Source organism: Gorilla gorilla, chromosome 13 (genome assembly GCF_029281585.2).
Source record: "Gorilla gorilla gorilla isolate KB3781 chromosome 13, NHGRI_mGorGor1-v2.1_pri, whole genome shotgun sequence".
NCBI lineage: Eukaryota > Metazoa > Chordata > Mammalia > Primates > Hominidae > Gorilla > Gorilla gorilla.
The window spans coordinates 4,439,759-4,459,324 of record NC_073237.2 but is presented as its reverse complement, the minus strand read 5'-3'; positions in this window follow the sequence as shown (position 1 = coordinate 4,459,324).

Here is a 19,566-nt window from a genome sequence, read left to right as displayed (position 1 = left end):
AATGGGTTGGAATGGAAAGGAATGGAATGGAATGGAATGGAATGGAATGGAATGGAATGGAATGGAAGGGAATGGAATTGAGTGGAATCAACCCGAGTAGAACGGAATGGAATGGAATGGAATGGAATGGAATGGAATGGAATGGAATGGAATGGAATGGAATGGAAAGGAATGGAATGGAATGGAATGGAATGGAATGGAATGGAATGGAATGGAATGGAATGGAATGGAATGGAATGGAATGGAATGGAATGGAATGGAATGGAATGGATTGGAATGGAATGGAATGGAATGGAATCAACCCAAGTAGAATGGAATGGATTGGAATGGAATGGAATGGAATGGAATGGAATCAACCCGAGTAGAACGGAATGGGTTGGAATGGAAAGGAATGGAATGGAATGGAATGGAATGGAATGGAATGGAATGGAATGGAGTGGAATCAACCCGAGTAGAACGGAATGGAATGGAATGGAATGGAATGGAATGGAATGGAATGGAATGGAATGGAATGGAATGGAATAGAAAGGAATGGAATGGAATGGAATGGAATGGAATGGAATGGAATGGAATGGAATGGAATGGAATGGAATGGAATCAACCCGAGTAGAATGGAATGGATTGGAATGGAATGGAATGGAATGGAATGGAATGGAATGGAATGGAATGGAATGGAATCAACCCGAGTAGAACTAAATGGAATGGAAAGGAATGGAATGGAATGGAATTGAATGGAATGGAATGGAATTCAATGTAGTAGAATGTAATGGAATAGAATGGAATGGAATGGAATGGAATGGAAAGGAATGGAATGGAATGGAATGGAATGGAATGAAACTGAATGGAATGGAATGGAATGGAATGGAATGGAATGGAATGGAATGGAATGGAATGGAATGGAATGGAATGGAATGGAATGGATTGGAATGGAATGGAATCAACCCGAGTAGAATGGAATGGATTGGAATGGAAAGGAATGGAATGGAATGGAATGGAATGGAATGGAATGGAATCAATCCGAGTAGAATGGAATGGAATGGAATTCAATGTAACCGAAAGGAATTGAATCAACCAATGTGGAACGGAACGGGATGGGACGGGAAGGGACGGGATGGGACGGCTCGGGATGGGACGGAATGGAACGGAATGGAACGGCATGAAATCAACCCGAGTAGAATGGAATGGAATGGAAAGGAATAGAATAGAATAGAATGGAATTGAACCAACCCGCGTTGAACAGAATGGAACGGAATGGAAACGAGCGGAACGGAATGCAAAGGAATCAACCCGAGTAAAACGGAACGGGACGGGACGGGACGGGATGGGACGGAACGGAATGTAACCAAACTCAATGGAATCAACCCGAGTAGAACGGAATGGAATAAATGGAAAGGAATGGAATGGAATGGAATGGAATGGAATGGAATGGAATGAAATGGAATGGAATGGAATCAACCCGAGTAGAACTTAATGGAATGGAATGGAATGGAATGGGATGGAATGGAATCGAATGATCTCGAATGGAATCGAATGGAATGGAATCGAGTGGAATCGAATAGAATGCAATGGAATGGAATGGAATGGAATGGAATGGAATGGAATGGAATGGAATGGAATCAACCCGAGTAGAATGGAATGGATTGGAATGGAATGGAATGGAATGGAATGGAATCGAATGGAATCGAATGGAATGGAGTGGAATGGAATGGAATGGAATGGAATGGAATGGAATGGAATGGAATGGAATCAACCCGAGTAGAACGGAATGGAATGGAATGGAATGGAATGGAATGGAATGGAATGGAATGGAATGGAATGGAATGGAATGGAATGGAATTCAATGGAATAGAATGGAATGGAATCGAATGGAATTGAATGGAGACGAATGGAATGGAATGGAATGGAATGGAATGGAATGGAATCAACCAGAGTAGAATGGAATGTATTGGAATGGAATGGCATGGAATGGAATGGAATGGAATGGAATCGAATGGAATGGAATGGAATGGAATTGAATGGAATGGAATGGAATGGAGTCAATCAGAGTAAAACGGAATGGAATGGAATGGAATGGAATGGAATGCAATGGAATGGAATGGAATTCAATGGAATAGAATGGAATGGAAGGGAATGGAATGGAATGGAATGGAATCGAATGGAATCGAATGGAATCGAACGGAATGGAATGGAATAGAATGGAATCAACCCGAGTAGAACGGAATGGAATGGAATGGAAAGGAATGGAATGAAATCGAATGGAATGGAATGGAATGGAATGGAATGGAATCAACCCGAGTAGAATGGAATGGATTGGAATGGAACGGAATGGAATGGAATGGAATTGAATGGAATGGAATGGAATGGAATGGAATTCAATGGAATAGAATGGAATGGAATGGAATGGAATAAAATGAAATGGAATGGAATGGAATCGAATGGAATAGAATGGAATCGAATGGAATGGAATGGAATAGAATGGAATGGAATGGAATGGAATGGAGTGGAATCAACCCGAGTAGTACAGAATGGAATGGAATGGAATGGAATGGAATGGAATGGAATGGAATGGAATGGAATCGAATGGAATCGAATGGAATGGAATGGAATGGAATCAACCCAAGTAGAATGGAATGGATTGGAATGGAATGGAATGGAATGGAATGGAATCGAATCGAATGGAACGCAATGGAATGGAATGGAATGGAATGGAATGGAATGGAATGGAATGGAATGGAATGGAATCAACCCGAGTAGAATGGAATGGATTGGAATGGACTGGAATGGAATGGAATGGAATGCAATCAATCCCAGTAGAATGGAATGGAATGGAATGGAATGGAATTCAATGTAATAGAATGGAATTGAATCAACCCGCGTGTAACGGAATGGAATGGAACGGAAAGGAACGGAACGGAATGGAACGGAATCAACCCGATCAGAACGGAACGGAATGGGACGGGACGGGACGGGACGGGACGCGTCGGGATGGGACAGAATGGAACGCAACGGAACGGCATGGAATCAACCCGAGTAAAATGGAATGGAATGGAATGGAATGGAATGGAATGGAATGGAATGGAATAGAATAGAATGGAATTGAATCAACCCGCGTGGAACTGAATGGAACGGAACGGAAAGGAACGGAACGGAGTGGAACGGAATCAACCCGAGTACAACGGCACGGGACGGGACGGGAAGGGACGAGACGGGACGGGACGGGACGGGACGTGTTGGGACGGAACGGAACGGAACGGAACTCAATGGATTCAAGCCGAGTAGAACGGAAAGGAATAGAATGGAATGGAATGGAATGGAATGGAATGGAATGGAATGGAATGGAATGGAATGGAATGGAAATCAACCTGAGTAGAACGGAATGGAATGGAATGGAATGGAATGGAATGGAATGGAATGGAATGAACCCGAGTGGAATGGAATGGAATGGAATGGAATGGAATGATGAACCCGAGTAGAATGGAACGGTTTGGAATGAAATGGAATGGAATGGAGTGGAATGGAATGGAATGGAATGGAATGGAATGGAATGGAATGGAATGGAATGGAATCAACCCGAGTAGAACGGAATGGGTTGGAATGGAATGGAATGGAATGGAATGGAATGGAATGGAATGGAATGGAATGGAATGGAATGGAGTGGAATCAACCCGAGTAGAACGGAATGGAATGGAATGGAATGGAATGGAATGGAATGGAATGGAATGGAATCAACCCGAGTAGAATTGAATGGATTGGAATGGAATGGAATGGAATGGAATGGAATGGAATGGAATGGAATGGAATGGAATCGAATGGAATGGAATGGAATCGAATGGAATGGAATGGAATGGAATGGAATGGAATGGAATGGAATGGAATGGAATCGAACGGAATCGAATGGAATAGAATGGAATACAATGGAATGGAATGGAATGGAATGGAATGGAATGGAATGGAATGGAATGGAATGGAGTCAACCCGAGTAGAACTAAATGGAATGGAAAGGAATGGAATGGAATGGAATTGAATGGAATGGAATGGAATTCAATGTAGTAGAATGTAATGGAATAGAATGGAATGGAATGGAATGGAATGGAATGGAAAGGAATGGAATGGAATGGAATGGAATGGAATGAAACTGAATGGAATGGAATGGAATGGAATGGAATGGAATGGAATGGAATGGAATGGAATGGAATGGATTGGAATGGAATGGAATCAACCCGAGTAGAATGGAATGGATTGGAATGGAAAGGAATGGAATGGAATGGAATGGAATGGAATGGAATGGAATGGAATGGAATGGAATGGAATGGAATCAATCCGAGTAGAATGGAATGGAATGGAATTCAATGTAACCGAAAGGAATTGAATCAACCCATGTGGAACGGAACGGGATGGGACGGGACGGGACGGGATGGGACGGGTCGGGATGGGACAGAATGGAACGGAATGGAACGGCATGGAATCAACCCGAGTAGAATGGAATGAAATGGAATGGAATGGAGTGGAATGGAATGGAATGGAATGGAATGGAATGGAATGGAATGGAATGGAATGGAATGGAATGGAATGGAATCAACCCGAGTAGAACGGAATGGGTTGGAATGGAAAGGAATGGAATGGAATGGAATGGAATGGAATGGAATGGAATGGAATGGAATGGAATGGAGTGGAATCAACCCGAGTAGAACGGAATGGAATGGAATGGAATGGAATGGAATGGAATGGAATGGAATGGAATGGAATGGAATGGAATCAACCCGAGTAGAATTGAATGGATTGGAATGGAATGGAATGGAATGGAATGGAATGGAATGGAATGGAATTTAATGGAATCGAATGGAATGGAATGGAATGGAATGGAATGGAATGGAATGGAATGGAATGGAATGGAATGGAACGGAATCGAACGGAATCGAATGGAATAGAATGGAATATAATGGAATGGAATGGAATGGAATGGAATGGAATGGAATGGAATGGAGTCAACCCGAGTAGAACTAAATGGAATGGAAAGGAATGGAATGGAATGGAATTGAATGGAATGGAATGGAATTCAATGTAGTAGAATGTAATGGAATAGAATGGAATGGAATGGAATGGAATGGAATGGAAAGGAATGGAATGGAATGGAATGGAATGGAATGAAACTAAATGGAATGGAATGGAATGGAATGGAATGGAATGGAATGGAATGGAATGGAATGGAATGGATTGGAATGGAATGGAATCAACCCGAGTAGAATGGAATGGATTGGAATGGAATGGAATGGAATGGAATGGAATGGAATGGAATGGAATGGAATCAATCCGAGTAGAATGGAATGGAATGGAATTCAGTGTAACCGAAAGGAATTGAATCAACCCATGTGGAACGGAACAGGATGGGACGGGACGGGACGGGATGGGACGGGTCGGGATGGGACGGAATGGAACGGAATGGAACGGCATGGAATCAACCCGAGTAGAATGGAATGGAATGGAAAGGAATAGAATAGAATAAAATGGAATTGAACCAACCCGCGTGGAACGGAATGGAACGGAATGGAAACGAGCGGAACGGAATGCAAAGGAATCAACCCGAGTAAAACGGAACGGGACAGGACGGGACGGGATGGGACGGAACGGAACGTAACCAAACTCAATGGAATCAACCCGAGTAGAACGGAATGGAATAAATGGAAAGGAATGGAATGGAATGGAATGGAATGGAATGGAATGGAATGGAATGGAATGGAATGGAATGGAATGGAGTGAAATGGAATGGAATGGAATGGAATGGAAATCAACCCGAGTAGAACGGAATGGAATGGAATGGAATGGAATGGAATGGAATGGAATGGAATGGAATGAGCCCGAGTGGAATGGAATGGAATGGAATGGAATGGAATGGAATGGAATGGAATGGAATGGAGTGGAATGGAATCAACCCGAGTAGAATGGAATGGATTGGAATGGACTGGAATGGAATGGAATGGAATGCAATCAATCCGAGTAGAATGGAATGGAATGGAATGGAATGGAATGGAATGGAATGGAATTCAATGTAATAGAATGGAATTGAATCAACCCGCGTGTAACGGAATGGAACGGAACGGAAAGGAACGGAACGGAATGGAACGGAATCAACCCGATCAGAACGGAACGTAATTTGACGGGACGGGACGGGACGGGACGCGTCGGGATGGGACGCAATGGAACGGAACGGAACGGCATGGAATCAACCCGAGTGGAATGGAATGGAATGGAATGGAATGGAATGGAATGGAATGGAATGGAATGGAATAGAATGGAATTGAATCAACCCGCGTGGAACTGAATGGAACGGAACGGAAATGAACGGAACGGAGTGGAATGGAATCAACCCGAGTACAACGGCACGGGACGGGACGGGACGGGATGGGACGGGACGGGACGGGACGGGACGGGACGTGTCGGGACGGAACGGAACGGAACGGAACTCAATGGATTCAAGCCGAGTAGAACGGAATGGAATAGAATGGAATGGAATGGAATGGAATGGAATGGAATGGAATGGAATGGAATGGAATGGAATGGAATGGAATGGAATCAACCCGAATAGAACAGAATGGAATGGAGTGGAATGGAATGGAATGGAATGGAATGGAATGGAATGGAATGGAATGGAATGGAAATCAACCTGAGTAGAACGGAAAGGAATGGAATGGAATGGAATGGAATGGAATGGAATGGAATGGAAAGAACCCGAGTGGAATGGAATGGAATGGAATGGAATGGAATGATGAACCCGAGTTGAATGGAATGGTTTGGAATGAAATGGAATGGAATGGAATGGAATGGAATCGAATGGAATCGAATGGAATGGAATGGAATGGAATGGAATGGAATGGAATGGAATCAACCCGAGTAGAACGGAATGGGTTGGAATGGAAAGGAATGGAATGGAATGGAATGGAAGGGAAGGGAATGGAATGGAATGGAGTGGAATCAAACCGATTAGAACGGAATGGAATGGAATGGAATGGAATGGAATGGAATGAAACGGAATGGAATGGAATCAACCCGAGTAGAACGGAATGGAATGGAATGGAATGGAATGGGATGGAATGGAATCGAATGATATCGAATGGAATCGAATGGAATGCAATCGAATGGAATTGAATGGAATGCAATGGAATGGAATGGAATGGAATGGAATGGAATGGAATGGAATGGAATGGAATGGAATGGAATGGAATCAACCCGAGTAGAATGGAATGGATTGGAATGGAATGGAACGGAATGGAATGTAATCGAATGGAATCGAATGGAATGGAGTGGAATGGAATGGAATGGAATGGAATGGAATGGAATGGAATCAACCCGAGTAGAACGGAATGGAATGGAATGGAACGGAATAGAATGGAATGGAATGGAATGGAATGGAATGGAATTCAATGGAATAGAATGGAATGGAATCGAATGGAATCGAATGGAGACGAATGGAGTGGAATGGAATGGAATGGAATGGAATGGAATGGAATCAACCAGAGTAGAATGGAATGTATTGGAATGGAATGGAATGGAATTGAATGGAATGGAATGGAATCGAATGGAATGGAATGGAATGGAATGGAATGGAATGGAATGGAATGGAATGGAGTCAATCAGAGTAGAACGGAATGGAATGGAATGGAATGGAATGGAATGCAATGGAATGGAATGGAATTCAATGGAATAGAATGGAATGGAAGGGAATGGAATGGATTGGAATGGAATGGAATGGAATGGAATCGAATGGAATCGAACGGAATGGAATGGAATAGAATGGAATCAACCCGAGTAGAACGGAATGGAATGGAATGGAATGGAATGGAATGGAATGGAATGGAATGGAATGGAATGGAATCGAATGGAATGGAATGGAATGGAATGGAATGGAATGGAATCAACCCGAGTAGAATGGAATGGATTGGAATGGAAAGGAATGGAAAGGAATGGAATGGAATGGAATTCAATGGAATAGAATGGAATGGAATGGAATGGAATAAAATGAAATGGAATGGAATGGAATGGAATGGAATAGAAAGCAATCGAATGGAATGGAATGGAATAGAATGGAATGGAATGGAATGGAATGGAGTGGAATCAACCCGAGTAGAACAGAATGGAATGGAATGGAATCGAATGGAATCGAATGGAATGGAATGGAATGGAATGGAATGAACCCAAGTAGAATGGAATGGATTGGAATGGAATGGAAGGGAATGGAATGGAATCGAATCGAATGGAACGCAATGGAATGGAATGGAATGGAATGGAATGGAATGGAATGGAATGGAATGGAATGGAATGGAATGGAATCAACCCGAGTAGAATGGAATGGATTGGAAAGGACTGGAATGGAATGGAATGGAATGCAATCAATCCGAGTAGAATGGAATGGAATGGAATGGAAAGGAATTCAATGTAATAGAATGGAATTGAATCAACCCGCGTGTAACGGAATGGAATGGAATGGAAAGGAACAGAACGGAATGGAACGGAATCAACCCGATCAGAACGGAACGGAATGGGACGGGACGGGACGGGACGCGTCGGGATGGGACAGAATGGAACGTAACGGAACGGCATGGAATCAACCCGAGTAAAATGGAATGGAATGGAATGGAATGGAATGGAATGGAATGGAATAGAATAGAATGGAATTGAATCAACCCGCGTGGAACTGAATGGAAGGGAACGGAAAGGAACGGAACGGAGTGGAATGGAATCAACCCGAGTACAACGCCACGGGACGGGACGGGACGGGACGGGACGGGACGGGACGGGACGTGTCGGGACGGAATGGAACGGAACGGAACTCAATGGATTCAAGCCGAGTAGAACGGAATGGAATAGAATGGAATGGAATGGAATGGAATGGAATGGAATGGAATGGAATGGAATGGAATGGAATGGAATGGAATGGAATGGAATGGAATGGAAATCAACCTGAGTAGAACGGAATGGAATGGAATGGAATGGAATGGAATGGAATGGAATGAACCCGAGTGGAATGGAATGGAATGGAATGGAATGGAATGGAATGATGAATCCGAGTAGAATGGAACGGTTTGGAATGAAATGGAATGGAATGGAATGGAATGGAATGGAATGGAATGGAATGGAATGGAATGGAATGGAATGGAATGGAATCAACCCGAGTAGAAAGGAATGGGTTGGAATGGAAAGGAATGGAATGGAATGGAATGGAATGGAATGGAATGGAATGGAAGGGAATGGAATTGAGTGGAATCAACCCGAGTAGAACGGAATGGAATGGAATGGAATGGAATGGAATGGAATGGAATGGAATGGAATGGAATGGAATAGAAAGGAATGGAATGGAATGGAATGGAATGGAATGGAATGGAATGGAATGGAATGGAATGGAATGGAATGGAATGGAATGGATTGGAATGGAATGGAATGGAATGGAATCAACCCAAGTAGAATGGAATGGATTGGAATGGAATGGAATGGAATGGAATGGAATCAACCCGAGTAGAACGGAATGGGTTGGAATGGAAAGGAATGGAATGGAATGGAATGGAATGGAATGGAATGGAATGGAATGGAGTGGAATCAACCCGAGTAGAACGGAATGGAATGGAATGGAATGGAATGGAATGGAATGGAATGGAATGGAATGGAATGGAATGGAATGGAATGGAATGGAATGGAATAGAAAGGAATGGAATGGAATGGAATGGAATGGAATGGAATGGAATGGAATGGAATGGAATGGAATGGAATGGAATCAACCCGAGTAGAATGGAATGGATTGGAATGGAATGGAATGGAATGGAATGGAATGGAATGGAATGGAATGGAATCAACCCGAGTAGAACTAAATGGAATGGAAAGGAATGGAATGGAATGGAATTGAATGGAATGGAATGGAATTCAATGTAGTAGAATGTAATGGAATAGAATGGAATGGAATGGAATGGAATGGAAAGGAATGGAATGGAATGGAATGGAATGGAATGAAACTGAATGGAATGGAATGGAATGGAATGGAATGGAATGGAATGGAATGGAATGGAATGGATTGGAATGGATTGGAATGGAATGGAATCAACCCGAGTAGAATGGAATGGATTGGAATGGAAAGGAATGGAATGGAATGGAATGGAATGGAATGGAATCAATCCGAGTAGAATGGAATGGAATGGAATTCAATGTAACCGAAAGGAATTGAATCAACCCATGTGGAACGGAACGGGATGGGACGGGAAGGGACGGGATGGGACGGCTCGGGATGGGACGGAATGGAACGGAATGGAACGGCATGGAATCAACCCGAGTAGAATGGAATGGAATGGAAAGGAATAGAATAGAATAGAATGGAATTGAACCAACCCGCGTTGAACAGAATGGAACGGAATGGAAACGAGCGGAACGGAATGCAAAGGAATCAACCCGAGTAAAACGGAACGGGACGGGACGGGACGGGATGGGACGGAACGGAATGTAACCAAACTCAATGGAATCAACCCGAGTAGAACGGAATGGAATAAATGGAAAGGAATGGAATGGAATGGAATGGAATGGAATGGAATGGAATGGAATGGAATGGAATGGAATGGAGTGGAATGGAATGGAATGGAATGGAATGGAAATCAACCCGAGTAGAACGGAATGGAATGGAATGGAATGGAATGGAATGGAATGGAATGGAATGGAATGGAATGGAATGGAATGGAATGGAATGGAATCAACCCGAGTAGAATGGAATGGATTGGAATGGACTGGAATGGAATGGAATGGAATGCAATCAATCCGAGTAGAATGGAATGGAATGGAATGGAATGGAATTCAATGTAATAGAATGGAATTGAATCAACCCGCGTGTAACGGAATGGAACGGAACGGAAAGGAACGGAGCAGAATGGAACGGAATCAACCCGATCAGAACGGAAAGTAAATTGAAGGGACGGGACGGGACGGGACGCGTCGGGATGGGACGCAATGGAACGGAACGGAACGGCATGGAATCAACCCGAGTAGAATGGAATGGAATGGAATGGAATGGAATGGAATGGAATGGAATGGAATAGAATAGAATGGAATTGAATCAACCCGCGTGGAACTGAATGGAACGGAACGGAAATGAACGGAACGGAGTGGAATGGAATCAACCCGAGTACAACGGCACGGGACGGGACGGGACGGGATGGGACGGGACGGGACGGGACGGGACGGGACGTGTCGGGACGGAACGGAACGGAACGGATCTCAATGGATTCAAGCCGAGTAGAACGGAATGGAATAGAATGGAATGGAATGGAATGGAATGGAATGGAATGGAATGGAATGGAATGGAATGGAATGGAATGGAATCAACCCGAATAGAACGGAAAGGAATGGAGTGGAATGGAATGGAATGGAATGGAATGGAATGGAATGGAATGGAATGGAAATCAACCTGAGTAGAACGGAATGGAATGGAATGGAATGGAATGGAATGGAATGGAATGGAATGGAAAGAACCCGAGTGGAATGGAATGGAATGGAATGGAATGGAATGATGAACCCGAGTAGAATGGAATGGTTTGGAATGAAACGGAATGGAATGGAATGGAATGGAATCGAATGGAATCGAATGGAATGGAATGGAATGGAATGGAATGGAATGGAATGGAATCGAATGGAATCAACCCGAGTAGAACGGAATGGGTTGGAATGGAAAGGAATGGAATGGAATGGAATGGGATGGAATGGAATGGAATGGAATGGAATGGAGTGGAATCAAACCGATTAGAACGGAATGGAATGGAATGGAATGGAATGGAATGGAATGGAATGGAATGGAATGAAACGGAATGGAATGGAATCAACCCGAGTAGAACGGAATGGAATGGAATGGAATGGAATGGGATGGAATGGAATCGAATGATATCGAATGGAATCGAATGGAATGGAATCGAATGGAATCGAATGGAATGCAATGGAATGGAATGGAATGGAATGGAATGGAATGGAATGGAATGGAATGGAATCAACCCGAGTAGAATGGAATGGATTGGAATGGAATGGAATGGAATGGAATGGAATCGAATGGAATCGAATGGAATGGAGTGGAATGGAATGGAATGGAATGGAATGGAATGGAATGGAATGGAATCAACCCGAGTAGAACGGAATGGAATGGAATGGAATGGAATAGAATGGAATGGAATGGAATGGAATGGAATGGAATTCAATGGAATAGAATGGAATGGAATCGAATGGAATCGAATGGAGACGAATGGATTGGAATGGAATGGAATGGAATGGAATGGAATGGAATCAACCAGAGTAGAATGGAATGTATTGGAATGGAATGGAATGGAATGGAATGGAATCGAATGGAATCGAATGGAATCGAACGGAATGGAATGGAATAGAATGGAATCAACCCGAGTAGAACGGAATGGAATGGAATGGAATGGAATGGAATCGAATCGAATGGAATGGAATGGAATGGAATGGAATGGAATGGAATGGAATGGAGTCAATCAGAGTAGAACGGAATGGAATGGAATGGAATGGAATGGAATGCAATGGAATGGAATGGAATTCAATGGAATAGAATGGAATGGAAGGGAATGGAATGGAATGGAATGGAATCGAATGGAATCGAATGGAATCGAACGGAATGGAATGGAATAGAATGGAATCAACCCGAGTAGAACGGAATGGAATGGAATGGAATGGAATGGAATCGAATCGAATGGAATGGAATGGAATGGAATGGAATGGAATCAACCCGAGTAGAATGGAATGGATTGGAATGGAAAGGAATGGAATGGAATGGAATGGAATGGAATGGAATGGAATGGAATTCAATGGAATAGAATGGAATGGAATGGAATGGAATAAAATGAAATGGAATGGAATGGAATCGAATGGAATAGAATGGAATCGAATGGAATGGAATGGAATAGAATGGAATGGAATGGAATGGAATGGAGTGGAATCAACCCGAGTAGAACAGAATGGAATGGATTGGAATGGAAAGGAATCGAATGGAATCGAATGGAATGGAATGGAATGGAATGGAATGAACCCAAGTAGAATGGAATGGATTGGAATGGAATGGAATGGAATGGAATGGAATCGAATCGAATGGAACGCAATGGAATGGAATGGAATGGAATGGAATGGAATGGAATGGAATTCAATGTAATAGAATGGAATTGAATCAACCCGCGTGTAACGGAATGGAATGGAACGGAAAGGAACGGAACGGAATGGAACGGAATCAACCCGATCAGAACGGAACGGAATGGGACGGGACGGGACGGGACGCGTCGGGATGGGACAGAATGGAACGGAACGGAACGGCATGGAATCAACCCGAGTAAAATGGAATGGAATGGAATGGAATTGAATGGAATGGAATGGAATGGAATAGAATAGAATGGAATTGAATCAACCCGCGTGGAACTGAATGGAAGGGAACGGAAAGGAACGGAACGGAGTGGAATGGAATCAACCCGAGTACAACGGCACGGGACGGGACGGGACGGGACGGGACGGGACGGGACGGGACGTGTCGGGACGGAACGGAACGGAACGGAACTCAATGGATTCAAGCCGAGTAGAACGGAATGGAATAGAATGGAATGGAATGGAATGGAATGGAATGGAATGGAATGGAATGGAATGGAATGGAATGGAATGGAATGGAAATCAACCTGAGTAGAACGGAATGGAATGGAATGGAATGGAATGGAATGGAATGGAATGAACCCGAGTGGAATGGAATGGAATGGAATGGAATGGAATGATGAATCCGAGTAGAATGGAACGGTTTGGAATGAAATGGAATGGAATGGAATGGAATGGAATCGAAAGGAATGGAATGGAATGGAATGGAATGGAATGGAATGGAATGGAATGGAATGGAATGGAATGGAATGGAATGGAATGGAATGGAATGGAATGGAATGGAATGGAATCAACCCGAGTAGAAAGGAATGGGTTGGAATGGAAAGGAATGGAATGGAATGGAACGGAATGGAATGGAATGGAATGGAATGGAAGGGAATGGAATGGAGTGGAATCAACCCGAGTAGAACGGAATGGAATGGAATGGAATGGAATGGAATGGAATGGAATGGAATGGAATGGAATAGAAAGGAATGGAATGGAATGGAATGGAATGGAATGGAATGGAATGGAATGGAATGGAATGGATTGGAATGGAATGGAATGGAATGGAATCAACCCGAGTAGAATGGAATGGATTGGAATGGAATGGAATGGAATGGAATGGAATGGAATCAACCCGAGTAGAACGGAATGGGTTGGAATGGAATGGTATGGAATGGAATGGAATGGAATGGAATGGAATGGAATGGAATGGAATGGAATGGAGTGGAATCAACCCGAGTAGAACGGAATGGAATGGAATGGAATGGAATGGAATGGAATGGAATGGAATGGAATGGAATAGAAAGGAATGGAATGGAATGGAATGGAATGGAATGGAATGGAATGGAATGGAATGGAATGGAATCAACCCGAGTAGAATGGAATGGATTGGAATGGAATGGAATGGAATGGAATGGAATGGAATGGAATCGAATGGAATGGAATGGAATGGAATGGAATGGAATGGAATGCAATGGAATGGAATGGAATCGAACGGAATCGAATGGAATAGAATGGAATATAATGGAATGGAATGGAATGGAATGGAATGGAATGGAATGGAATGGAGTCAACCCGAGTAGAATGGAATGGATTGGAATGGAATGGAATGGAAAGTAATGGAATGGAATGGAATGGAATGCAATGGAATGGAATGGAATGGAATGGAATGGAATGGAATGGAATCAACCCGAGTAGAACTAAATGGAATGGAAAGGAATGGAATGGAATGGAATTGAATGGAATGGAATGGAATTCAATGTAGTAGAATGTAATGGAATAGAATGGAATGGAATGGAATGGAATGGAATGGAAAGGAATGGAATGGAATGGAATGGAATGAAACTGAATGGAATGGAATGGAATGGAATGGAATGGAATGGAATGGAATGGAATGGAATGGAATGGATTGGAATGGAATGGAATCAACCCGAGTAGAATGGAATGGATTGGAATGGAAAGGAATGGAATGGAATGGAATGGAATGGAATGGAATGGAATGGAATGGAATGGAATGGAATGGAATCAATCCGAGTAGAATGGAATGGAATGGAATTCAATGTAACCGAAAAGAATTGAATCAACCCATGTGGAACGGAACGGGATGGGACGGGACGGGACGGGATGGGACGTGTCGGGATGGGACGGAATGGAACGGAATGGAACGGCATGGAATCAACCTGAGTAGAATGGAATGGAATGGAAAGGAATAGAATAGAATAGAATGGAATTGAACCAACCTGCGTGGAACGGAATGGAACGGAATGGAAATGAGCGGAACGGAATGCAAAGGAATCAACCCGAGTAAAACGGAACGGGACGGGACGGGACGGGATGGGACGGAACGGAACGTAACCAAACTCAATGGAATCAACCCGAGTAGAACGGAATGGAATAAATGGAAAGGAATGGAATGGAATGGAATGGAGTGGAATGGAATGGAATGGAATGGAATGGAAATCAACCCGAGTAGAACGGAATGGAATGGAATGGAATGGAATGGAATGGAATGGAATGGAATGGAATGAGCCCGAGTGGAATGGAATGGAATGGAATGGAATGGAATGGAATGGAATGGAATGGAATGGAATGGAATCAACCCGAGTAGAATGGAATGGATTGGAATGGACTGGAATGGAATGGAATGGAATGCAATCATTCCGAGTAGAATGGAATGGAATGGAATGGAATGGAATTCAATGTAATAGAATGGAATTGAATCAACCCGCGTGTAACGGAATGGAACGGAACGGAAAGGAACGGAACGGAATGGAACGGAATCAACCCGATCAGAACGGAACGTAATTTGACGGGAAGGGACGGGACGGGACGCGTCGGGATGGGACGCAATGGAACGGAACGGAACGGCATGGAATCAACCCGAGTAGAATGGAATGGAATGGAATGGAATGGAATGGAATGGAATGGAATGGAATGGAATAGAATGGAATGGAATTGAATCAACCCGCGTGGAACTGAATGGAACGGAACGGAAATGAAAGGAACGGAGTGGAATGGAATCAACCCGAGTACAACGGCACGGGACGGGACGGGACGGGATGGGACGGGACGGGACGGGACGGGACGGGACGTGTCGGGATGGAATGGAACGGAACGGAACTCAATGGATTCAAGCCGAGTAGAACGGAATGGAATGGAATGGAATGGAATGGAATGGAATGGAATGGAATGGAATGGAATGGAATGGAATGGAATGGAATGGAATGGAATGGAATGGAATGGAATGGAATGGAATCAACCCGAATAGAACGGAATGGAATGGAGTGGAATGGAATGGAATGGAATGGAATGGAAAGGAATGGAATGGAATGGAATGGAAATCAACCTGAGTAGAACGGAATGGAATGGAATGGAATGGAATGGAATGGAATGGAAAGGAATGGAAAGAACCCGAGTGGAATGGAATGGAATGGAATGGAATGGAATGATGAACCCGAGGAGAATGGAATGGTTTGGAATGAAATGGAATGGAATGGAAAGGAATGGAATCGAATGGCATCGAATGGAATAGAATGGAATGGAATGGAATGGAATGGAATGGAATCAACCCGAGTAGAACGGAATGGGTTGGAATGGAAAGGAATGGAATGGAATGGAATGGAATGGAATGGAATGGAATGGAATGGAATGGAATGGAATGGAGTGGAATCAAACCGATTAGAACGGAATGGAATGGAATGGAATGAAATGGAATGGAATGAAACGGAATGGAATGGAATCAACCCGAGTACAACGGAATGGAATGGAATGGAATGGGATGGAATGGAATCGAATGATATCGAATGGAATCGAATGGAATGGAATCGAATGGAATCGAATGGAATGCAATGCAATGGAATGGAATGGAATGGAATGGAATGGAATGGAATGGAATGGAATGGAATGGAATGGAATGGAATGGAATGGAATCAACCCGATTAGAATGGAATGGATTGGAATGGAATGGAATGGAATGGAATGGAATCGAATGGAATCGAATGGAATGGAGTGGAATGGAATGGAATGGAATGGAATGGAATGGAATGGAATGGAATGGAATCAACCCGAGTAGAACGGAATGGAATGGAATGGAATGGAATAGAATGGAATGGAATGGAATGGAATGGAATTGAATTCAATGGAATAGAATGGAATGGAATCGAATGGAATCGAATGGAGACGAATGGAATGGAATGGAATGGAATGGAATCAACCAGAGTAGAATGGAATGTATTGGAATGGAATGGAATGGAATGGAATGGAATGGAATGGAATGGAATGCAATCGAATGGAATGGAATGGAATGGAATGGAATGGAATGGAATGGAGTCAATCAGAGTAGGACGGAATGGAATGGAATGGAATGGAAAGGTATGCAATGGAATGGAATGGAATTCAATGGAATAGAATGGAATGGATTGGAATGGAAAGGAATGGAATGGAATGGAATGGAATGGAATGGAATGGAGTTAAATGGAATAGAATGGAATGGAATGGAATGGAATGGAATGGAATTCAATGGAATAGAATGGAATGGAATGGAATGGAATAAAATGAAATGGAATGGAATGGAATCGAATGGAATAGAATGGAATCGAATGGAATGGAATGGAATATAATGGAATGCAATGGAATGGAATGGAGTGGAATCAACCCGAGTAGAACAGAATGGAATGGAATGGAATTGAATGGAATCGAATGGAATCGAATGGAATGGAATGGAATTGAATGGAATGGAATGAACCCAAGTAGAATGGAATGGATTGGAATGGAATGGAATGGAATGGAATGGAATCGAATCGAATGGAACGCAATGGAATGGAATGGAATGGAATGGAATGGAATGGAATGGAATGGAATGGAATGGAATGGAATGGAATCAACCCGAGTAGAATGGAATGGATTGGAATGGACTGGAATGGAATGGAATGGAATGCAATCAATCCGAGTAGAATGGAATGGAATGGAATGGAATGGAATTCAATGTAATAGAATGGAATTGAATCAACCCGCGTGTAACGGAATGGAATGGAACGGAAAGGAACGGAACGGAATGGAACGGAATCAACCCGATCAGAACGGAACGGAATGGGACGGGACGGGACGGGACGCGTCGGGATGGGACAGAATGGAACGGAACGGAACGGCATGGAATCAACCAGAGTAAAATGGAATGGAATGGAATGGAATGGAATGGAATGGAATGGAATAGCATAGAATGGAATTGAATCAACCCGCGTGGAACTGAATGGAAGGGAACGGAAAGGAACGGAAAGGAGTGGAATGGAATCAACCCGAGTACAACGGCACGGGACGGGACGGGACGGGACGGGACGGGACGGGACGGGACGGGACGGGACTTGTCGGGACGGAAAGGAACGGAACGGAACTCAATGGATTCAAGCCGAGTAGAACGGAATGGAATAGAATGGAATGGAATGGAATGGAATGGAATGGAATGGAATGGAATGGAATGGAAATCAACCTGAGTAGAACGGAATGGAATGGAATGGAATGGAATGGAATGGAATGGAATGGAATGGAATGAACCCGAGTGGAATGGAATGAAATGGAATGGAATGGAATGGAAGGGAATAGAATGGAATGGAATGGAATGGAATGGAATGGAATGATCAACACGAGTGGAATGGAATGGAATGGAATGGAATGGAATGGAATGGAATGGAATGGAATGGAATGGAATGGAGTGGAATCAACCCGAGTAGAACGGAATGGAATGGAATGGAATGGAATGGAATGGAATGGAATGGAATGGAATGGAATGGAATGGAATGGAATGGAATTCAATGGAATAGAATGGAATGGAATGGAATGGAATAAAATGAAATAGAATGGAATGGAATCGAATGGAATAGAATGGAATGGAATGGAATAGAATGGAATGGAATGGAATGGAGTAGAATCAACCCGAGTAGAACAGAATGGAATGGAATGGAATGGAGTGGAATGGAATGGAATCGAATGGAAGGGAATGGAATGGAATGGAATGGAATGGAATGGAATGAACCCAAGTAGAATGGAATGGATTGGAATGGAATGGAATGGAATAGAATGGAATCGAATCGAATGGAATGCAATGGAATGGAATGGAATGGAATGGAATGGAATGGAATGGAATGGAATGGAATGGAATCAACCCGAGTAGAATGGAATGGATTGGAATGGACTGGAATGGAATGGAATGGAATCAATCCGAGTAGAATGGAATGGAATGGAATGGAATGGAATTCAATGTAATAGAATGGAATTGAATCAACCCGCGTGTAATGGAATGGAATGGAACGGAAAGGAACGGAACGGAATGGAACGGAATCAACCCGATCTGAACGGAACGGAATGGGACGGGACGGGACGGGACGGGACGCGTCGGGATGGGACAGAATGGAACGGAACGGAACG